Raw genomic sequence first — 25,367 nt, forward strand, 5'->3', positions numbered from 1 at the left:
TTGCGATTTTTAGATTCTCGACCTGTTTATCGGCGCTCCGCCTTGGTCTCCGTTCCTTCTCGTTATTGCGCAAGACGTCGAGACTCGCGGAGGTTTCTTACATTCCTTGTTCTGTCTTGCGGGTACGATATCTACTTATCTTTTCATCCACTTGGGTACTTTTCGGCAATTAAACCTCAACCGGCTCATTGTTCTTCTACAGCATTAAAGTACCTACATGCGGAGTATAATACACTGGCGGGTAACAGTAAATCTCATTGTCAGAGTCAGCCAACGAGTGTAAACTATGTTACGTCATCTTGCTTCGAGGCGGTGGTTCTTTATACCTGAGGAGAAATACTGTCAGAAGCTCGGATCGAGACGTCTGCGTAGTTGCCATAATGACCAGTTTCACGACTCGACTCGTCATTTGTCGTTATACGTTGGTAGCGTGAACATAATTATTTCTTATCATCTGATTCATACAGAATATTACCAGAAGATTAAGTGGCATTCAACTTTTTAACACAGGTCTGCAATAAAATATTTTATTCCAGCTTCATGGGATGTTTTTGGTAAATACCGATCATGTTTTCGAGTCGGCTGAACCCAAAAATGACTACTATTTTCCTCCGTCACGTACAGTATTTGCGAAAAGTACAAGGTGGTTGCATAAAAAAAAGCATGCCAATAATGAAAAAAACAACCATTTCATTACAATGAACCAAACAATATTTTGCACAAAATTAAACCAAAAATTTCTTTGTATTTATTCTTGGCTCTCACTCTATTACATGTTAAATGAAAGTAAGAAATCACTTTTGCATAGGATTTTTAGAATCAAGAATCGGATACCGGATTTCCATTTAAACGGGAGTTTCACTCTAAATGAAACTGTAAACACAAGATCAAGAAAAAATCTGACGTGATGGAATTTTTGCAGTATTTTTCTCGGTTTCAGTGAGTAAAAGTTTATAAGTAACAGTATAAAAAACCTGTGAAGTTTGTTGGTTGCAGATCTGTGTAATCCAATAAATTACACCGGTTAACACGAATTTTGAGTTTGAGTACTAGATTTCAAATTTTGATCTCTTATCTACGTAACTAATAAACGAAAAAATAGTTTTATTAGATAAGGTTTGTTTTTGTAGAAATCAGAACGTATTTCGAAATTTAAGAAAAATTACCCATTTTCTCAAACATTTATTGTCAATAGCAATTAAGCAAATTTCAATTTTACATTTGGATTACTTTTATTGAAAAACAATAATTAATAATAATAATTAATAATAAACTGCGAATTTAAAAGAATTAACAAATAAAGTTTAATAATGAATGTTTTTCGTACTTCTACTATTTTCGTACGGACTTTCTCGTATCGAACCCGAAACGTAATCTCCCATCATGCTCTCATTATATTGTTCCTGATAACGTGAATAACGATAAAGTCCATCACATCTTGGTGAAAGCGTTATCCTTTTTTTTTCTGAATAGGCACCCATATTAGCTACCAAACAAAATCTTTAAGACTGATTTATCAATGTAAAAAAGACAAGAACAAACTTTATAAGCAATAAATAAAGATTTTGGTTACTATTCGATTTACAGAATCGAAATTTATCTGTTTCAATAGAAACTCAACAAAAAAGAAAATTTTTTGCTGACCGATCTTATCAATTTCGTATCAATAGAGCTTCATCTAACCGTTAATTGGTTCGGCGTTTCCTTGCGGACAATATTTGTAACACCGCAGATGCATGGATTCAGGGGCTTGTCCTTCTCATTCCTAGGACGTCCATCCGTGGCTATATGACGTGCATGTTACCATTGCGGAATCTGATTACCGTGAATTGCTATCGCCGACGTGGTTAAAGCGAACATGGAAAATATTCCCCTGCCAGAATTACGTCCTCCTCATTTGTAAAGTGTAACGATTCTTGATTTTCCATTAGTGAGAAATTGTTATGAAATGTATATATATATAGATGAACTTCATATTCAATGAATTGGAGGAAAAACTTATTACCAACTTGTAATACCCATTCCTCAATGTATGACTGCTGTTGTAAAAATAAATAAATATTATTAATAGCAATCATTTCATAATCTCAGTCAATACGTATGTACGGGTTATTTCATGCCAACTTGACCAAGTGTAACATTAGGATTTTGATTGGGTTGAAACTTTTTCAGGTAGCACCTTTAAAGGTAAAAATTCTCCAAAATTTAATCTGTTGTTTCTATCATTTCAAGATGAGTCGGTTAAAAAAAAAAATCAAAATTTACATCGCTCTCTAAGTTTTAGAATCACAAAAATGATAGTTTGAATATTTTGCAAATTTTGATGGAATGTCCAAATCTAATCGACACTTCAACGTATATGCTTGTAAATGAAGTATTCGGTGAAATTGATTATTATTTAAATTTTTGCTAAGCTAAGAAGAATATGGAGGTAAAAACAAAATGAATTCGTTGTAGGACTGATCTTGAAATGATCAGAACACAGAATGAAATCCGGAAATTCTAAACGGGTGCGAAGAATTACGGAAAGGCTTGAAACTTTGCAACTCTGAAACTGTTGCACAGAAATTTTTTTATTTTCAATTCGGGTTTCAAAGCTATCAAATAACCCTTTCCGGCACAGCGTCTCATATCTGTGATACCCTTTTTTAATCGGTTATCCATGATTTACTTTCAATTTTTGAGATATCGTTGTCATTTTTTTTTCATAATTAGACTTTTCAGATGTCAATGTCGATGTTTTAAAAGGAGTTATGATGATTCCGCGAATACAGTCAGCGCTATAAATGAACAAAGTGTTGAAAGTGCCGGTTTTTACAGAATAAATATAATTGTGGGAAGGTCATGGGGGACTAGAAAGGTGTAACTCGGTGATCTTGATTTTTTGGCGTAGTTAAAAACGAATCCGACGTAAAAATTTCAAAAGTCAAAATAGCTAATCCAAGATGGCGCTACTCAAAATATAAAAATTGATCCGATCCGCTTGAAATTGGTTATTCGCAGAGTTTTCAGAGTCGCTGCAAATGAATTCGGCATCGTAATTTCAAAATTCAAGATGGCGGATCCGATATGGCGAATTGGAAATATAAAAATTGATCCTCTTCGCACATATCAGATCCGTAAATTTGAAATAATCGATCTCGACAACTCTTACATATCCAGTTTCGAGGAATTGGACTGCAAGGAAAAATATATGCTTCAAAGAGTTAAAAACGGCGAAGTCATTGGAACGCCTCGTATGTATGATGCATTATTGGTGTACACACATTTCGTCGAACCGCAGTGACACAAATTATCTCACCATCGCGAATCTTATATGGTGCGAGACTTTTGATCGGTACAAGTAGGCACAAGCACATATATCGGTAGGTCAGATTTCTATAAAAAGTCGTGTTATCCTGCCGGTATTAAAGATATACCTTGTATCAATGCAAAGCGAACGGGCGGTGTATCAATAATACATGGCACGTAAAAAGGATCATGATCGATACGAGTCGATATTGTAATGCCGCAGCATGCGTGTTGAATACGGTATATTTCAGCTTACTCTTGCTGCTCGTATGTCTGACGATGCGCAATGACGCATAATAAATGTGGTAGATCTTTTATGGTCCGGAGTGAAACTCTCCTCGCGACTACTTATTCGCCTGTCAGTTCCAGAAAAAGCGATACCAGACTGAAGGCGTGGGCTTCATTTACGTGGAGGTGGGTATACGTTTGCGGCCTGCGGTTTTCTCTGGCCATGCAACGTTATTTCTCACGAACTGTGTATGATTCGCGATTTTCATTACATTCTTATATTCGCTCGAAAGCTGTACAGGGTCTGTCAAAGAGGACGAGGTCTATGGTATCAGATGTTGGGTTCGGGTCTAATTAGGCTCAAATCGGTGTCGATAAGGGGGGAACCTAAATTTGGAGCAATATCATTGTTTAAAGTATTTTTTTATTGCGAAAAGAGTTTTTCAAAAATGAAAACAAGTAATGCTCACTTGTTTAAACGCCGCTAAAAAGTGCGATTTTTAATTTTTTTTAGGGAAGATAGGTTCGTATAGAAGGAAGACATGTCCTTAAACTAAATTTGAAAACCTACTGATTTTAAATGAAAACTGTCGCTTCCAGAATGTACACAGTTTGACGATGACCTGGAATGGGTGGCAGGTTATATCTTCCATGTTTTCACATGAAATATTTCAAAAAACTTACGATATATATTTTAATATATAATGTATAAAATGTTCTCAAAGTTTCAATAAATTATATACATTTCTTTTTTGACAAAAAAATTTACGAAAATCAGTTTAAAAACGTAGTTTTAAACCTATTTCCCCCTTAAGGGGGGATCTTGAATTCAAGGCTTCAAAAACCATTTTTTTTTTCATTAAAAAATTGATAAGTAAATATGTTAAGAATATTATAGCAATTTTTTCAAACATATTTTACAGAGTATTTGAGCCGATTGTTGGACTGGTAATGTAGCAAAGGATGTTTAATAGGATTACGTAATTTAATTATCATTAAGTTTTTTCGAAACAGCTGTTAGAAAGCTGCAGCCGAAACTATGTTTAATGGCTATCAAACAATAAATTGAGAAACACATTCTTGTAATACATGCATTAAAATGTGTATTAAAGAGTGTTATGAAGATTCTGTCTGATGGCAGAATTTCGTTACTAATTTGCTTAATTTTGCTCTCGGTGGTTTAAGAATTTTTCATTTCATTTCAACCCAAAATTAAAGTTGTAAGATTAATAATGCTACATCCAATCCAGTGAATCAAAATTGTGACAAGTGGTTTCAGATTCAATATGTCGAATTCGTCTTACGGAGTTCTTTTAGATTCTATATTTTTCATACCCCAAATTCTAAGATACCCACTACTGAGAAAAAGTAACAAAAAAGTTGATAAAAAGGTGCTATACTTTTAAAAAATTTCATTTTATAAAAGAAGAACAAATTTCACTCCAATAAATCTGTACTTGATACATTGAAAGAGACTATATTTTATTTTCAACTACACATTTTTCTAATTCCTCATGTCGTTCAGTGATTTTTGTTTCGAGGTTGTTGATATAAGAGAAAGAATCAATTGAAATAATTATTTGGTGCGTACACATTTAATTATGTTTTCCCTTCTAGCGATGCACCAGGAAAATGACTTTTAATAAATTCAATTAGAAAATCAAGTTTCACATAAAGTTGACAGTCTTGAAATCAGGTGTTTCCGAAACTTCGGCGAACCTAGGATCATGAAAATGCGGGTAAATTTGTATTTTTCATAAGGTCTTCGATTGAACAATTTTTGTGTATAGGAATAAATCTGATTTTTAGGATTGTTAATTAATATGCAATTAGCGAGATAAAGAACAAAACTCGATTCATTGTCAGTTGAAACGTGAGATTTCTTTTGTTTTTTGTTCAAATGAATTAACTGTTTTATTTAAAATCGAGATTAAGAAGCTCTGAAAATCAAAGTTTTCTGGAGGAATATTTTTTAACCATTATTTAAAAATTTCAGGCAAATTTGTTCTCAACTCTGTTCACTTCTGATCTTGTTCTAATCACTTTCGCATAATTTCAATACGTTTCAATACTTTGGTACAGATTTTACAGATAGTTTTCAGATGGATTTCAGAATTCCAAATAAAAAATCGAAACTTAAGATTAATTTTATGAAGAAATTGAAACCGATATTTCTCGAAAATTAATTGACGGGGCTCGAAATAATGCACGGCGGTAGCGTTTCAGAAATTTTATAAAAGAACCTCGAGACACATTCGAAGAAGTTACTAAAATTTTTAAAACGTTGCAATATTCCTGTAATTTTTGTGAAATTCATGCGTGCTAATTTTTAATTTTTTTAATAATAAAATCTTCATGAAATCTCTAAAACTGTACGAATTACATGAGAATAATAAACATATCGACGATCATGAGAAATAAACAAAGTTTAATCTAATTTTTCACAAAATTTTTTTCGAAAAATTCCAGAATTTGTTAAAAAATGTCAGAAATATTCTACCACCAGGATTACCCAAATAATGAGTGGAAAGAGGCGTTAAAATGAGCCAAAGTGAGTTTTCTTCATATTTCTAAGTCGATGCACGTTGTATATAACACTATTTCAAATTGGGGCAATTTTTGGTCATTCTAAAAAAGGTCTAAACATTAATTTTAACCGTAGAAATAATTCTCCCGAAGCGAAGAATTTTTACGCAAAGTCTGCAAGGCGACTCACACCGTGTGACTTTCCCTTATTTGCATTTCGTGTATAAAAAAAAAAAAAAAAAAAAAAAAAAAAAACAGTTATTCCAGTTTCTTCGCGGAATTTTTGAAAATAATCAAGAGTATGGGACACTTATACGAGTGTGATAGTGGAGATAACAAATTATTTCTAAACTTGATAGTGACTTTTTTATACGTTGGCGCAACTAGAAATCAGGTATTGATGATATCAGAACTTTTTGCACCATGCGTTTAAAATGGCATACTGAAACGGACCTGGCAAGGTCTAGAAAAAGACTAGAAAAATAAAAACAACTGTTGGACCGTGAACTTCAAGGTTGTTTTGGAAGATGCCACGAAGAAACTAGGACGAATATTATTTTTTAGACTTTATCTGATAATAAACTCTAAATGGTATACGGAGGGAAAGGACTATGTGAGTCAAGTGATATTCGTTTGATTCAACTAAATGCTACAGTCAAATGCGGCGAACACAATACTTACTTAATCGAAAAAAATATCTTTGTCGGACGAAATACTTCTGACAACTTATTATAGAACTGAATCAAGCCTTTGAATGATAATGCTGACTGTGGATTTATTCAAGATAACAACAAGGCGCGAGTTCCTTGCGATAATGTGAATTTTGTACCTAGAAAATGTGTGATTGGAATTACTAAATATTATGTTTTTATATCATCTTGTTTTAAAAATATGAAATTGCTGTAATAAAACGAAATCAAGCTTGTTGTAATTCATGTTCTGTCGAGTCAAGAAAAACGTGCAATGGTTAACGAAGGTGATGAAATTTGTTGTTATAAAAGTCTTTCGCATTGACTGGGCATTAGTTATTCAAAAGCACAAAACGGTATTCTTCGAATGGTATCGTTGAAATTTCTGTTGTCTCCAAATTTTGAGGAATTTACTCGATACTACATCATGAGCAAAATACGAGACCTTACTGCTGTATATGTACAAGTATAAATTAAAGATGTGTCAACAGTTTCTGTTCATTGGTCTTTACCAACAATTTCGGGGGTTCGAAACTCAGTTTTACGCTTTCTCCAATTGTTTTGGGTCTGATAACAATACAGTCTTACGTTGTCCGAATCTGACTTCTTAGCCGACTACCCGGTTTTATAAATATCTCTGAAGCTACTTCCGTACCGAGAAAGTTCACCGCCTAGTGGCCGTTTATAGTACTGATATACTGACGCTTACGATGAACGTATTCTCTACTTGTTTCAAAGTGTGTGGGGTTTCTTTTACCTCGTAATTAAATAAGTGCGACTGATTCAACCAGTTCCGCCAAACAAGCTCCGGTTAGATCAGCAAAGTGTGGTATTCGATCCGTGTAAATTTTTTGTTGGCTAGATTCATCAACTTATTTCAATTGAAGTACCGGATTGTTTTTGTCAACGAGCATGCGGCTTGGCAACAATAAATGAGCTTCGAATGAAATGATATTTGACCAAATCATTTTGACAAACTGATTAAATAGAAATCGTTGAATTTAAGTCGTCGTATTTGGAGCAAAAAAGGGTTACTAGATCTAAGTGAATGGACTCCAATAAAAATCTGTCTTGTTGGTTCAAGAATTCCTTTCCTTCCGTGACACGGGGTTCACATCGCCTATATCCGCCATGTTCGTTTTGACGTACAGATAGACGACTTTCATGCTATACTTGACATTATAAAGTTACAGTTTCGTGCGTGATCGGCGACGTGTAGGCATAAATGCCTACTCGAGTTATACCGGTATGGGTGCCTCGGCGATATGCCGGCGTGCACACATGCCTAAATAGGTGTATATGTCGGTACGAACGTACGTGTCCTCAGCCGACTACGTCCAAGTCCCTGGCGCCCCGTATTTGGTTAACATGACGATTTCCAGTAGGCGAACCGGTCGACTCGCGCCGTAAGATTCGCTCTGACTCCGAGGGGCGAGGCTTTTGTGTCACGTCGTGTGACCTGGACACGCCAACGCGCGAATCGGTTATTTTTACGACTTATCCTTTAACTCGTCCCTCGCTCTGTCTGCGGAGACAATGGAAGAGGCAGAAAGAAATCCTACATCACGAGTGTTACGGTTCTTATTTACGGGTTTTAAGCGTTTGGAGGTAATTTGAACGGGATGTCTCACTATTGGACACAGATAATAGACTTTTATTGTAATTGTGATAAGGTGCGCATACCACATTTTGTACCGAGAGAAGAAGGAAAAAGTGGTTGAACTAAAACTATGAGTATACAGTACGGAGCTTTAGTCTGGCACCACTCACATACGTCTAACTATACTGGCTAACTCTATGTCATGGCGCACGGATTACACGATGAATAAAGTTCAAGTTTCAACACTTATTGTTTATAGGCAAGCAGTAACGTAACAAATTCATTGAATGTGGAACATATTAATATTATCAAATATGATTGAAACTGATGATGATTTTGTCTCTTCATAAGCAAAACCTTGCACCAAGTAACCGACCAAAAAATACCAAAAAAAAACAAAATAAAAATTTCGAATATTTGATTTTATGATCCAGGATCTAATAGGAGAACTGTTATCGATAGAATCGTGGTGAGTAATGAACGTAGTTCTGAAAAATAGGTATCATCAAAAAATACGGCTTATATCGTGTCTAATGAGGATTCTAAATTTCATGAAAAACAAAACATTGGAACATCCAATGGTATAAAAAGATATATGATTTCGAAGCTGAGTAATGGGTTGATATAAGGTGATTTGCCCACAATATCCACGAAAATTAGAAGACTTGCTATGGTTCAGGTCAATCAAATAGTTTCCAAATGACTTTTCTTGGATAACCAATTGCATTTATAATCATTATGTACTCTTTTGGGGTTCAAAAATGCATTAATTCAAATAATATCTGCCCCTCCAGTAGCTAACCTCAACTCATTTTCTCGTTCATTTGTTCAAATTTTAAGTACCAATACGAAACAAACGAATAGCTATGCGAATGTATTATGCGGAGTAAAACGTATATTGTTTTAGCACATAAATGTGCCGTTATGATGCGAATACGACGAGACATATTCGTTGCATGGTGATACGAACAATTATTTTTTTTTGTACCGTCAGAAGAAAATGTCTCCCCTATAAATTTTACAACGTAGGTTTTGAGTCTGCTGGTAAAATGCAAACCAATTTTTATTTCTTCGATCAATTCGTATCTTTTCGACATACCTACCATACATAGATATAATAACTCTGGAAGGAAATGTCGAAAATAGACTGGACGAAGTTCAAAATATATCTCAAGGTTTAGGTCAATATATGACAAAATGAAATAATAACAAATTAATAATGATAATAATAATGAGGGTTTGATTATTCAAATATGAATAAATAGCAACAATCTTGTTATATACTAAAGTGGCAGTGTTAAAATTATGAAACAAAGTAACATTCCACTAGAATTAGAAATTTGTTGTCAATTACTACGCAAGTTCTTTGAACTTTCATTTCAAAAAAACGTCACGCTCGAAGCATTCAGTATTAATGATATTATAAAGTAATAGATATTTCGCAGAAAAGTTCAAAGACTACGTTGGAGAAGTCTTTTATGAATTTTTATTTCGTTAACGATATCGAGTTTTCAAAAACAACAATAAGGTATTTTTGCATAAAATTTAAGAATGCACAATTTTCAATTTCAAAAAAGAAAAAAACATCCTCCGCTGCAAAGCTCGATTTATAAATGACATAAAAAAAAGTTCAAAAAAACCTTTTCTACATTTTTCGTTATGAATTTTCAAAGGTAAGAAGAGAACTTTCGAGAATCAAGATTGTATGGTAGTATATCGTGATGAGTTCTGAAAAAATAAGCCTCGATATTTATTTAATTATCGTTGACCTGACCTGATTTTTATCCAATTATATATATTAAACGATCACGTAGGCAGAGCGGTCTACATGCGGAATGAGAGCGGAGATCTGGAAACTTTTTATTCATTCCGCGTAGTATTGCAGAACTGCGAGGTGGTCCAACTCGGCAAGTATGGAGAGTAGCGACAAATAAGGAAACGAATGCAGCGGCGATCCTATGCATATACATGCATCGGCTACTTCATGATTCAGGTGAATTGAAACGGCGAGACGAATGTTGGCCGACAGATCGTCGATACCTGAATAAATAATGGAAAACTCGGAGAAAGTGCGATTCAATCCACATATTCCATAAATGGTGAAAAATAAACAACCCTAAGACTGTCGATTCGAAAAAATTAGGTTACGCATTGCAGCGTTTATCTGAGAAATTTCACCACTTGTTGTATACGAGTAGATTTTTGCGAGTTATGAATATTATCCGAATGAATATTTTACGCAGCGGAAAAACGAAGACGGTTCTTCGCTGATAACGCGATAAATATTAGATTTAAGAAAATTTTACGACAGATCTTTTTTGTAGAGCATTAAATTTCCTACAAGGTAGCCATAGGCACTATTTTTTATAATTTACAGTTTTACGGTAATCAAAAGTTTTTTTTCTTTCTTTTTTTTTTTTTAAACTTGAAATGCATGTATTTTTTTATTTAAAAATTCGACTGCTTAGCGGGGCGTGTTTAAGGTATCGTACGAATTCGGGGTTGTGGGCAATTCTTTTTATCATATAAGTTGATTACTTTTTGACGGATAAACGCGAAGAAATTCCGACATGACCAAAATAAGAACCATTCTAATATACTATAGGGTATATTAATAAAGCCTTTGTACACTTTAAGTGTAAAAACATGCAATTCGGGGATACTCGTGAAACATATTGTACGCGAAGTTATAGTACAAGCTAAGGTAGGGTACCTATAGGATATCTTAACATTGGAAATCAGGCCGCCTGGATATCTGAGTAAATAAAACTTGAGATTAAGATTAAACGAAATTGGGAGATTGTGTATCAATCGATACGTCAAAGCTATAATTTCTTCACGACTTGCCGGTGTTATGATAATAAAAAGAACGAAAGTGATAAATAAGAGTAACAATGATGAAAAATGTTTTGTCTGTATAATAATCATCTTACAAATCAATCGCAATGATACTTGCTTGTATAATAAAGCGATGTTGTAACGGATGATAATAAATAAAGTATTTTTTTGTAAACATTACAAATGTGTTCCTGACGACACGAGGATGCCATCTTTGGATAAAATCCTTGCCGAGATCGATTATGTGCGATTCATGAATCGTAGTTGGTTTTTACACGGAGTTCACGTACCGTGTTCGATTTTGCTATGTGCCCACAGATCGTTGTCCAAAGATACAAAGAATCCGGCGTCGGCTCAGTGCTGCCTGTAGAGTTTCAAAGTGTACTTGCAATTGTGAATGAGAACCGCTGGTCGGCTGATCGCGGACCTCCAAGCTATTCTCGCTGCGTGAAGTCATCAGTCATTAAAACCCTGTATGGTCATTCGCAGACTCGCTCGACGGCCCCGATTTCACGATCCGCAAGTGTATACACACGTATATGTATATACACGTTAGAATAACTATAATGCGTAACTGCAATGTGCCTGCGGAAATGTACCGGACTCATCGATTTCTAGATCAAATTTTTTGTCCTTAAGATCATGTAGTGCTCCTACACTTACCGACCGAGCGATCTCGCCCTATTTCTTCCTGTATTGAGTAAACAAACGAACGGAAAGGATTCGACTTTAGAATTTGCTCGATCGGTAAGGGTAGGAGTACTACGTGACGTCGTGTATAATTTCTGCCGGTAATATGGAATCTGAATAGATTGAAACTTTAAATTGTATTCGATTTTTAGAACTGCCGGTTACGACGAAAAACTGCTGATGCAATATAACGCGACACCCCATGTCAAGTATCTCGACTGTTCAGATGACGTCACGGATTCCGTTGAAAACAGTCGGCATTACTGCAGGTGACCTTGTCTGACGTACTTACATCGACTCTATTTGTTTACATTGCGTTTATTTGTTCATGCTTTTATCGTTGCAGAATATTGAATCATTCTCAATTCCGTGCGAGACACAATCATTGAATGATGTACGTAATCGGCTGAGTAATATCTGAAATTACATTTTGTATTTTGTAATTGAAATAGTAAAATGCATTCACTTATTACGCATTATTTTTGTGCACTTTATATACGTATATTTCTCATTTTTCAAACGTCTTATTTTTTATTCAAATTGATTTTACACTTTTCCCAGAATTTCATGAATTTCATATTTCAGTATAATTCTCTGCGACTGGAATAAATTACAATAAAATTTACAGGTCATCACTTAATTTTTAACTCGATGAAAATATTTTAAACAATGCGTTAATTCTTTCGTTCGGATGAAGAAGTGATTTGGATGTATATCCTGATTGTGTTGTGCGACTGAAGAACAAACGTGTCTGCCTGTACAGCTCTCTTTCTAGAGTTATAGAAAGAGACAGAGAGAGAGAGAGAGAGAGAGAGAGAGAGAGAGAGAGAGAGAGAGAGAGAGAGAGAGAGAGAGAGAGAGAGAGAGAGAGAGAGAGAGAGAGAGAGAGAGAGAGAGAGAGAGAGAGAGAGAGAGAGAGAGAGAGAGAGAGAGAGAGAGAGAGAGAGAGAGAGAGAGAGAGAGAGAGAGAGAGTGAGAGAGAGAGAGAGAGAGAGAGAGAGAGGAGAGAGAGAGAGAGAGAGAGAGAGAGAGAGAGAGAGAGAGAGAGAGAGTGGGAGAGCGTTTTGAATGATATTCCGCAAATAAACAGCTTGTGACTGCATGAGTGCTTGCAATATTTTTTCCAGTAAACACGACTAGCTAGATCTATCAAAACTGTAGTTTTCCGTGATTAAAAACTTGTTCTGGATTTAAAACAATTATATGGGAATGTGTGGCACAACGAGCCCCCGAAAAATTTGAAAAAAAATACACATATAAAAAAACAAAACTTTTTTGTTCAACAGTTTTATAATTGAAAGCTTATAAGCGATTTACAAACAAGATAGAGTATTTTGGGTGAAATGAAAAACTTCAAAAGTTTTCAAAAAAAAACAAGAGAACTTTTTTTAATCAATTTTTGGAGAGGGTTCGCCGGCCCCGACTTTTTTTTTTTTCTTGAAATCATGGCAACATAATGATGAATTTGTTCAAGATAGATCAAAATAAATTGTAGCCGGTGCTTAAAAATCATAAAAAATAATTAGCGGTTCAGGGGGTCCGTCATGCTCCACCTTACCCTATAAACACACTATATATAAATTGAAAGAACTACATTTTCCGGTTAGGAAGAATATTGCACGTAGAATATAAAGTGACAGAGAACAAAACGTATCTCAATTATTATAAAATATATATATATATATATATATACTAGCAGCCCATCCCGGCTTCGCACGGGCATATAATAATATTAAGTAATAATATAAATGTTATTTTTCTAGAAACTCACTGTAAACATTGTGTATTTTCTTTTATTATATTATTATATGCCCGTGCGAAGCCGGGATGGGTTGCTAGTGTAGCTTATATGACACGTTCGTAGATTTACCATAGCAGCGCCATCTATTGATTACTTACTCAACCCAGTCGAAAGGTATCGACATCTGTTAGAATCATTCGGAGTTAACAGATAATTGTGACTGTCGAATAATAACAGACAAATAATTAGCAATAAATTAAAATTGCGACTATAATTTGAGATTTAAACTATCCTATCTCTCAAGTTGGATCGAACTGCACATGGTGTGCGTATTTTATTATAATCGGTTAAGTGGTTTAGGAGTCCATTGAGGACAAACATCGTGACACGAGATTTATATATATTAAGATATAAATATCCTAATTCTATATATTTTATAATTCATTTGAAGTGGTTATATTTTACGTTTCAAGCAAAATAGAACTGAGGCAGAATACGTTTCGATTTATTTGTTTAAATTATGTCTTTAGAAGCATTTTCCATTTTCATTTTTTAACGCATTTGTGACAGAATTTTATCCAGCTCTGTAGATAATACGCGTGATTTATTCACTTTACGATAAATGAACAGAACACGCATAGAGAACCTTGTGCAAACTGATCGAAAGAGATGCATGGGGGCATTTGCAGCCAGTGATGTCATCGTTATAACAGATACAGTCTGTACGCGTGCAGTTAAAGATTCCGCATGCAGTTCTTCTTTCAAAGAAGCATAACACCGACTTGAAGAACAAGCGGAAACTGAAATATTTCGCGAGTCTGATGATAAAAATTCGTTTGCTCCATTACACGACCATTTACCACGCGTAGAGGTAAATGGGTATATTTTTTCCCCTTTGTATATATGTACGCAAAAGGATAAGAATACGTTCAAAAACATTTTTTTTTTTTTTTTATAAGAATAAAATTGTTAATTAACGGTAAATGATGCTCTACAAGGTCGCATCCGCACCGTTTTTCTTTCAAGTAACCATGCAAAAATCTTCGAATCGACAAATCTTTACGTTTCAAAGGGTGTTAAAGCGTTTCCAACTAAAAAATGTCGGTTGCAGCCTTGAACAGTTACGTTTATATAGTTTTTTGAAAAAATAAAAAAATTCTGATTCTTACTTACGTGTCAAAGGTTTTTTAAAGCGTTTGCGAAGAAAACACAAAAATGGCGGATACGACTTTGAACCATTTTAAATGTAATAGATTAAAATATATTTTGGTGCTGAAAAGGTTTATTCACCAAACATAAGGCCATTGATTTTTATTAATTTGTTCCAATGACAAAGGCAATGAATTGGCGATGGCCACTAAGCTAAAAATAATCGACCCATCGATTAGTCGAGTCCAAAAAAATAATCGAACACGACTCGACTGAATTGGTGAAAATTGATTGAATAATTCGCATTTTTTTGAAACGGTGCATTTGAAAACAAAATTTCGTTAATTCCAGCATGCAGTCTTAATAGCGTAAAAGTTTTTTGATGATTTACAGTTTCATTGAAAATATTTTGAATGTCAGGTAAAAATATTCATTGATCTTTCACTTATTATATGAAACAGGTACTTAGTAAGTAAGACAATGATAATAATTGATACTTTAATCATATCAATTGATATTGGATTGCATCGTTCGTGGGAGTGAAAAAAAAAAAAAAACGATTATAAGGAAAAATAATCGAGTTTGAAAAATAATCGATGATACTCGATTGACGGGGAAAAAATAATCGATTCAATCGAAAATCGAAAATCGATTATTTTTGGGCATTCTTGTGATCTTGATCTTTGCGTGCAGGAACTCCGAAAAACCTGCAACAACGATTTCTCGTCTCTCGTCGCTGATGACCATGACACTAATTGTAAACCCTGTTTTGGTAGACAGTGCAGTGATCGTCAAACGAGGCCGGCCTACCTTAGCAATTGCTGAATAAGGCCACGCCCTTTGCACGTTTTACAATATTATTATTACGCAGCTTTGTCAGAGCGAGCTATAATTAGTGATTTCGGATACGAAAAAGCCGATCTGGGAAAGCCCGATTAGGTAATATATACACGTAATATAATTACGTTAATAGGAAAAAGTCACAATCCGACACACACATTTTACGGTTCGGTGTAAATAAGCGGACCCACGTTAGAAGCATCGAAACAAACGCCTAATTTTCAGAATTTTGCATACCTACTCTACATGGTAATATTGCAATAATCCCTGAAATAGATATTACCGACAGAGTATTTTTTTTTTTAATTACAAAAATGATAATGTTACGAATATTTGAATTTTTTGTTTTTTTTTTTAAACTAATTCAATGATGTTGAAAATAATCTGGAAGCCAAAAAGGCTAGGAAAACTGTCGACAGATTATGAATTTACTTCCATGTACTTTTCCTGTACACATTATTACCTATAATTTACATTTGTAAGTGATGCCTGAATTTCTTCGTTTTTTTTTTTTTTTTTTCTTTTCTAATATCAAAATCTCAAAATGAATTTCGGTCCATATTTCTTTTTGTACCAAGGCTTACTCAGTTTTTGCATATTCTTCAGGAGAATATACTTTGAAAAATCACTAGCGCAGAAAGATTTTCGATATCTTGATTATTCGAAAATTGAAACGTTTCAAGCTCATTCGATTCATTTTAAGTTCTGGTGACGTCATTCATCGGTGAAAAGGTGAAAATAACGCATAATAAAAATTTGGAAACTGTTTCCAGAACTTTGGATTTCGTAGAATTTCGTGCTGCAATTGTCGTACAAGATGATTTTATTGAAAGCATTTAACCGATCTTAAAATTCACAAAGCACCAAGATTATATTCAATCGTTCAATATTAATTTTGTCATTTTCCACTTTAAAATACTGACGGCCAGAAAATTACGAACTAATCCAAGTTATCAACACAGGACCACAATTCACACGTACTAACGATCAGGAAACGTGAAGAATTAATAAAAAAAAATTGATTTTTGAATTGATAACAATAATCGGCTTTATGCAGAGACAGTTTTCTTTTACCAGCGGAATAAAAGATTCTTTACGTATAAATAAAAAATATGGCTAGCAAACTTTGGGCATTCTACTTTGAATCTTTAAAACGTCCGGTCGGAGACGGACTTTATGCGTTTAAAGGTTTTTTGAAGAAAGGATGAACTAATATGTGTGCATTATTACATTTAAATGCAGTTCAGCAGTTATCTAAATGAGTTTGCAAAGATTGTATAAAATAGAGTAGTTTACGAAAATTTTTGTAAGTTAGGTGTAATTACGGTGTACATCACGTTTTCGAGTATTTCAATGAGTCTTAATCCCAATCAATATTGTTTAAAATTCTTCAACAGCTTCGGTACAAAAACGAGTGTATCGAATTTAAAAAAAGTCAACGGTTCGACAATTTTACTTTGAAAGGTTAATTTACGTGAATCCCGTGATGAGATTAATCATGTCCTATTTTTACAACCGTTTTATGTTTGTAATTTCAAATATCAACAAATATCTAATAAATGTTTTTTTGAATTTATTAGTGACGTAGATAAGAAATAAAAATTTTAAATCTAGAACCCAAACTCAAAGTTCATGTTAACCGGTGTAATTTGTTGAATTGCACAAATCTGCGACCAGAAAACTACACAGGTTTTTTTACTGTTTGAGTATAATGGATTCATTATACTCGAAAGCATAATATTTACGAAAAACATTCCATGCGGTTCAAATAAAATGTTCTTTTATAGACTTGTGTTACCTGTAATAAAGTCTCCGTTACCTCTCTTATTGAAATTTCTCTTATTACAGATATTTTCAAAGTTGTCGTATTATCGACGCGCCGATTTCCCCATAAGGAGACTAAGGAAGGATTTCAAGGAACTGCTTTCACCTCATTCTTAGTTTCTTAAGGCCATTTCTCAAAGACGGCAATGTACCGTGCGTGGGAAAGGTAAACCTTGGGAACGTAATCGGCAGTTGAAGGTGTCTGCCAGTGTTTAGCTGGCATTAAAAAATATTACAGCGTAACATCCTGTCGCAAAGTTATACCTACGTTCTCGGTAATGTTTATGATGAGTTGAAATTGAGAGGACGTCACCATTTAAGCGGAGGTGCTCGCGCTTAACTCGGTCGGTAAATTTTTAACGGAGTTGGTATTACCCTTGAAAATGTACGACCTCCTTTAATTCGCAGTGATTGCTTCGCTCTTCAAGTCGTGCGCGCTGACTTCATATAGAAAATTGCAGTCAATCATACCTCCATAAAATGTGAAGCTTTTTGCAATTCGTGCTTCCTGCATACAGGATTTAATGTTGGAACGGAATAGAACGAAGGCGGTAATTCTATAAAAAGTCAAAATCTACGACTTACGACGATCACAGCCTGGACTGATAGAGATTTGCTTTGAGTGCCATTACAGCCAGTTAGACGGTGTATTACTACGTCATTATGTTTCAATTCTGTCTGCGAACGTTGACAATAAGCGTGAAGTCGAGGGACTATTCGATGTGTAAAAATGGAATGCACGCATTACGATTACAAAGATTAGAAGTTGATTACAGGGAAATGGATTGCACAGAATTACTATAGAGTTCGTAAAGGATCACGATAAAAAAATTCAGAGTACAAAAAGAACACAATGGATTACAATCGATTACAATGGATTACAAATGCTACAAGGATTCCACATAGATGACACTAAGAACGGAAACGGATGACAAATATTATAGGTGGTTACAAGAATTACAAAGATAACAAAAAGAGTACAAAGAAATTACGATAACTGTAAGAGATTCAATATGTAGAAATACCATGATTACAAGTTCATTATAGGGAAAGAGATTGAAAGGAATTACAAAAATTCGCAAAGGAACACAAAGATTGCAATTGATTGCAAAAATCACTAGGATTTCAGGGATCACAATAAAAATATGCAGAGTATAAAAGAAACACAGTGGATTACTATCGATTACAATGGATCACAAATATTACAAGGATTCCACACAGATGGCATTGAGAACAGAAACGGATGACAAATATTATAAGTGGTTATAAGAACTACAAAGACAACATAAAGAATACAAAGATATTACGATGATTATAAGAGATTCAATATGTAAAAATACAAAGATTACAAGTTACTGTAGGGAAAGAGATTGCAAAGAATTGTAAGAATTCGCAAGGGAACACAAATATTGCAAGTGATTACAAAAATCACTAGGATATCAGGGATCTCAATAAAAACATGCAGAGTACAAAAGGAACACAATGGATTACAATTGATTAAAAATATTACAAAGATTGCATATAAATAACACTGAGAATAGAATCGGTTGAAAAATATTATAAATGGTTACAAGAATTACAAAGATAACATAAAGAATACAAAGAGATTGCGAGAGACTACGAGAGATGACAACGGATTACAATGATTACAAGGTTCATATCAGATTAAAAGCGATAACAAGAATTACATGAGATTATCGGGCATATGTACACCAGATAAGAACAGCGATTAACCCCTGGGATGTAGTACATTTAGTCGTTGGTTTCAGGTCTGGGTAAAATAGTATTTCGGGTCCATTTGAAATGGAAAATGGTTTTCAAAGTGTATTTTAAGTATGAAATGGAAATGATTTCCTTAACATCGTTTGAAATGTAAAATGAAAAATAGGTATTTGAAATGGGTTATAAAAATGGAAAATGGATTTTCGAATATCATTGTTTTTTACAACGGAGAGATCTTTACTACGTATCTGCATGGCTCACTCGATTTTCTACTTCTTGGCTGAGAATGAATTATTTCCAATACCATACAACAGCGGCATATGAGAAGCTGAAAGAACGACGCGATGCTTACTTCTACACTGGCAAAGAATTAGCTACATTATTATTGAATGAGTGCTTCCCACAGCAATTATACGCCTACGAACCATACGGCGCACGATACATGTACGTAATTACGCGTCAATAAAAGGCGAACGATAGTTTCGAACTTGACTTTCCAAGATCATGGGTTAAGCTAGCCTTACATTTTACACTTTGCACTTACTACTCATTATTTTTTCACAATATTCAGACAGTCGAGTACACAACTAGTAGCGTGTGGATCATGAACAGTCAGCATTCTTTGTCGTGCAGAAATGCGTCAAGAGATAAGTGTCAAACGTTGGAATAATCTTACAATATGAGGCATTCCAATTCTCCATTTATCTTTGTGTTCAACACGTATTGCTTGAAATTTCTGTCTGACACGAGCCGTAGGTTGTGACTATCCCAGAATTCTCCAATTTCAGACAGAAATGTTTAACGATAATTCCCAAACGTATGCCTAACCTTAGGATCGCATCAAACTTTAGAGTACCCTGCACCTCGAGATGCATTTAGTCTATGTTGGAGAAAATATAGAGAAAAAAATGTGGAAAGTCTGATTTTCAATACAGTCTTTTGTGTTGGAAAAACATTATTTGAAGGCCTTGTTTTAACGACAAAATTCATCTGTAAGACAACAGAACTTTGCTGACAATGAGATGAGCACAGTTTATTCCAAAGTTTGACGATGAGCTGAAACGTGAGAATGAAATAAGAACGCGTAATTAGGCGAGAATTCAGGTACAGTTTAGAAAATTGCATAGGAAATATCGTGAATTGTTGCGAGTAGTCGCGTGACCAAGCAACAAGCACTAACCGATACCAATGCGGTAGATATCCAATAGCGCATTGCAACGATGCCAAGTATAGTTTAAATGGTTACGAGCATGGTTACGTAAATTACTGAAAATTTATATACACGGATCGTTGGAAGCCGAATATGGTGATTTGTTTTAAAATTCATTACAATTCATGTGTATATTGTATATTAGGGTGATGCAAAAAAATTTGTTTTGTTTTCAAAGTCACACGTTTAATAGTTGTAGAACGAGGAAATCAGACGCCTGACATAATTTGAGCAATTAATGTTAATATTTAGTGGTTCCTGAACGCAATCTTCCATTTTCCATTTAACTAACACGAGAAAATAATTTTACTTATTTTTGAACTTTGTCGCTCAGTGACGTGGCATTCTACATATACGTCTGATAGATATTTTTTTAGGGAATTTAGTGCTCCACAAAAAAGGTCTCTTGTAATTTCTTGAGAACCAAACTCTTTCAAAAGTTATTCAAGGCTAAAGTTGAATCGTGTAAAAATTCACTTTTTTTCGAGATCAACAGCGAAAATACTAGACTTATCACAAAATGTTGTAGGTTTTTGTTTTTTTTTTTTAAGCCTTTCAACCGTTATAAAATCATGCCATTCAATTCATTCTCAACTGAAAATGAATCGGAAGTATCCGTCAATTTTCGTTCGTAAATTCTACTTTTGTGTGTTTATGGAGATCCCACCTTGAAGAATAGGAATATTTGGTAAAATCTTCTCAGCTTTCCGAAAAGAATATTGCAAAAATGTTCCCAATTTGGGCGACGGTAGGAAAAAAAAAAAAAAAAAAAAACAGCTTTTTAAACGTTAAGCTGAATTTTGAGACCTTTTCACGAACATAAACGAACAATAAATATTTATTCTGGAAACCTGAGCCTTTTTCGCACAGAAAACTAATTTTTTGAAAATTTTTTATAGTGGCAAAAGAGCACAGAAAAGAAAAATAATTAACAAAACAAAAAATATAAATCCATATGGAATGCTCTGTACAATAACTCCGAAAGTAACAGGAAAAAAAATCTGAGAAAATTCGGGATACTCTTTTTCAATGAAGAATTTTGGCTAGAAAAATTGTGAAAAAATCTGAGGTAGTGAGGCCAGATCCAACTTCTAGAATCGATAGACTTGCTCATATACATATTGTAGTTCAGTGCACTGATTCAGTGGTTCCAGCTCACTCACGAGGACCTTAACACGTTGAGCGCCACGCGTATTTCTAAGACAATCCCGTTCAGGCCACGTGCGCCGCTGTCAGCCACCGATAAGTCTAGTGTCAGCCATCGATGGCTGACGCGGCCTAAACGGAAAGTCTAGTGTCAGCCACCGATGGCTGACATGGCGCTCAACGTGTTAAACGCGTTACTTACCGATAATTCGGTAGGTCTGTTTTACCGGTACGTGTGCACCTACGTGATAGGCAACCCAACATACTATAGTGCTTTCTCGGAAGCTTACCCTGCATATGCAGCACCGTCGATAAGTTCGGGATTCCCTTTTAAATTTTCAAACGGAACACAAATTTGGATATCTCGGCCAAAAGAAGACCCAAATGAATGTTCAAGGTCGCATTTGAAAGAAGAAAGCATCAGCTTCATTATTTCACCCTGGAAAATGCTTTACAATTTTTTTGTATTAGATTTTCATACTTCCGTAAAGTCATGCGTAATTTTTGAAGATATAGTAATAGAAATTTCTTCTTACAAAGATTTTGAAGGGTCGAGATTCCCCTTTAATTTTGTTTTTTGAAAAGATGTTTGCAATTTTTTCTCACAAAAAAAATGTATATCTTTCAGCAGTAGTTCCGTTTTTTTAAAATCCATCAAAACTCGGGAAAGAAAAAAGCTGCATTATTTTATTTTGGAGGTGTCGGAATTTTGTTTAAAAATTTCTTTGCAGCCATACAATTTCTTTTTAAATTTGATTCGAAAAAAAATTCTGTTCGGTTCGAAATAAAGTAGTACAACTTTATTTCCTCCCAACTTTTGATTTTAAATTTCATCGTTCTCGAACTGAAGAAAATTTCTTTATGACCACAAAGAAGCTCGTAAACAAAATTATAAAAAAATTTTGACACGTTTGAAATGTAATAATGCAACTTTTTCCCCTTCTTGACGTTTAATATTAAATCCGAGGGGCTGCTCACTCGCTTATTCCGTGGTTCATCGATTTCCGAAAGGAATCGATTTCTCGTGATTTCGATTGCGATTTTCGTAACGCCTGAATCAATGAAATTACTCGCGAATTCATGCGATTTTTCCTGACTTCTAACATTACGAATGATTCCTAAATTTCAAGAATCACCGATTTCTAGATTGAAAATCAGAAATTCATAAATATAAAATATTATTTTATTCATATGTATAAAAAATTCACGATAAACGTTTTATGCATAAACGTTGGACAAAGGCTTGTTTGCATGAAGAGGGGATTAGCGATTCCCAGCGATTCCGAAAATTTCGTGATTTCTTGGCGATTCCCTACGATTTCCTGTATATTTGGAAAAATCATGAGAAAATGCGGAATCGTGCGACTCGCATGATTTCCAGCAATTCCTAGCGATTGCCTATCTGATTTTTTGTAAAATGGTTCAATGATTTCCTAAGTGAGCAGCCCCTCGATTAAACCACATAGTTCACGAGTCACGACAGATTTTCTAAAAACTGAACTACTGTACACAAAGTGGAATAAATTTACAAGTAAGATAAAAAAAAAATGTCGAAAAAGGAAATTAAAGCTGACCCTTGTGGCTTTCAAAGTCTTTCTAAATAAATTTCGATAGCTATTCCACAAGAAATTACGCACGACTTTCATAGAGTACGAAAATCACAAAAAAAAAAAATATGTTCAAAATCAGTGAGTGAGTGCTGAGAAAGTCGTGGACATTTTACAAAAAAATTAATGAAATTAGTTTCTTCTACTTTTAAATGCGACCCGGAACATCCACTTACCCCTTTTTTGGCGGAGATAACTAACTTTTTGTCTCGATCGAAAATTCGAAATTGATTTACGGTCATATATATCTGTAATAAATTATTTACAGTAATTATAATATTATAATACATAATTACTGTAAATAATTTTTTAGTTTTTGGAGGAAATGTAAAAAAATGTTGACTTCTTCCTCTTTGCTGACCTTCAACACCGAGAAAATCTGCAGATAATTCAAGATAAGGTCGAGAAATTCTTCAACGTAGTTATTAATCTGCCTTGCTGTTTTCTAAAAAGTTGATTGTTATAAAAATTGTATCGAAATGGTACAATTGTCGAATAACAAATGTAATTTTTCTTTAAAAACTACAGAATAACTCATTCGATAATATTGTGATTGACTCAGAACTTTTGTACCCTACGGTGATTAATAAAACCTACTCGATTTTGATAATTTACAATTTTTTTTCTCCTTCAGACCAAATTTTGACACATTTTTCAAATTTTCCAAAATTTTTAAACGGTACCGTCGATTTCCTCATAAAAACAAAAAAATTAAAAAAAATAAAAATACAAGTGTACCATTCTAGGGATAATTTCGAAAGTGAATCGTATCACTAATAGACAAGCTGAATTTCATCCCAATCCTGCAGTGATGACTCTTTATAATGATTTCCAGGTCATAATTGTGCGGTGAATAGATGATAGGGTTACAAAGTCATCGCATGGACGTTCAATAAAACGGTGTTAGACATCGTGCACATGATGTGGCTCTTGAAGGGAGCTTTATACCGTTACACTGCAGCTTATATATAAAACACGAACTGCACAGTGTCGCTCAGTTAGAATATAACGATATATTGATTCGAATTAGCTCGATTCTCACGCGAGTGAGTTTTCGCCTTGAGTTTGCGTGAGTGAAGTGAAACTACCACGCGGCTTAACGTTCAAATAAAGCACAAAATTTTGTTCCAGTAAAAGTGAAGATACTTGTATGTACTTACGAGGTATCAAATCACGATCTTGATCTTCGGCAAGTGATGCCGACGAACGAGTAATACAGGACGGAAAGTTTGCCTATCGGAGATTCTTGAATCGCGTTTGGTTTAAAGCGACCACGGAAGCAAGTTTAACGTTAGTATTTGAACGAGTACTTAAATTGAACGCGACCGGCATATGTTGGCAAGCCTGAGAGCGAATCCGTCGGCTTGATTGAACGTTGCACGATGAACCCCAAGAACGACGTCGATGTTGGAGTAAGAAAACAAGGACAGAGTTTTGTGTAGAAATAAAATCTGGTTATCGGATCCACCGTTGACGGGTTTGACGTGACGGTTGACGTACACTGCGCGAGGTTACGTCGACGATTGACGTTGTTCTTTACACCGTCAGGTAAACCTTCGCAACTGGCCATATGTTCCCGCGTTGGAAACAGCTGCCATGACTACCTTGTCTCAAACAAAAGCTGGCGACGTCGCGAATTGTTCCAAACCTTAAGGTCGTGTAGAACTCCCACCCTTACCGACCGAGGAAACCTGACACTATTTCTTCCTATATTAAATAAACAAAACGAACGGACAGGGTTCAAATTACGACAGTGTATCGCTCCACTCTGAAAAGTTTTTGGAAATTCCGGAGTTTTTCTTGTGGATCTAATCAAGTATAAATTTTAAACGAAATAATTAATAGTGTCAGATTTCAGTTAAGCCCAAAGAATTAATTAGTAGCCAAATTTTTAATTTCAAATAATTACACTGCAAATGTACTAACTGTCGAACAATTTTCCGAATTTGAAAAATAAATGTATCGTGAGTACGAATTCTGAAAGTATAATCTTATCGATTAGTTTCCAGTGACCGTAGTATCTGTCATGCCCGCGTGGACCGGACATTATATTATCAATCAAATAAAGTCATGGTTTCCCATAAAGTAGTTTGGCGCGGTAGGTAGGATGTCCGACTGGTAAACCAAACGTTGCGAACACGGAGTAGTAAGCTTGTGTGGAAATTGCCATTCGGATTTTCGTGGTAGATTAGAAGAAACTGCTTTTTCTCGTGGAACAGTACGAATTTCGACCGATTGTTTACATTTGCTATTTTTGCGATGAACA

The 25,367-nt window shown here is 34.7% G+C and overlaps 1 protein-coding gene across 1 annotated transcript in view; it reads right to left on the reverse strand.

Moving 5' to 3' along the window:
- LOC124309459 (probable serine/threonine-protein kinase kinX) overlaps nt 1-24,605 on the reverse strand; it is a 65,331-nt gene extending 40,726 nt beyond the window's left edge. The window contains exon 1 of the mRNA XM_046773123.1: nt 24,262-24,605. The gene's annotated coding sequence lies outside the window, so the exon portion shown is untranslated. The remainder of the gene's footprint in view (nt 1-24,261) is intronic.
- Between the last annotated feature and the right edge of the window lie 762 nt (nt 24,606-25,367).

This window comes from Neodiprion virginianus, chromosome 7 (genome assembly GCF_021901495.1).
Source record: "Neodiprion virginianus isolate iyNeoVirg1 chromosome 7, iyNeoVirg1.1, whole genome shotgun sequence".
NCBI classification, from domain to species: domain Eukaryota; kingdom Metazoa; phylum Arthropoda; class Insecta; order Hymenoptera; family Diprionidae; genus Neodiprion; species Neodiprion virginianus.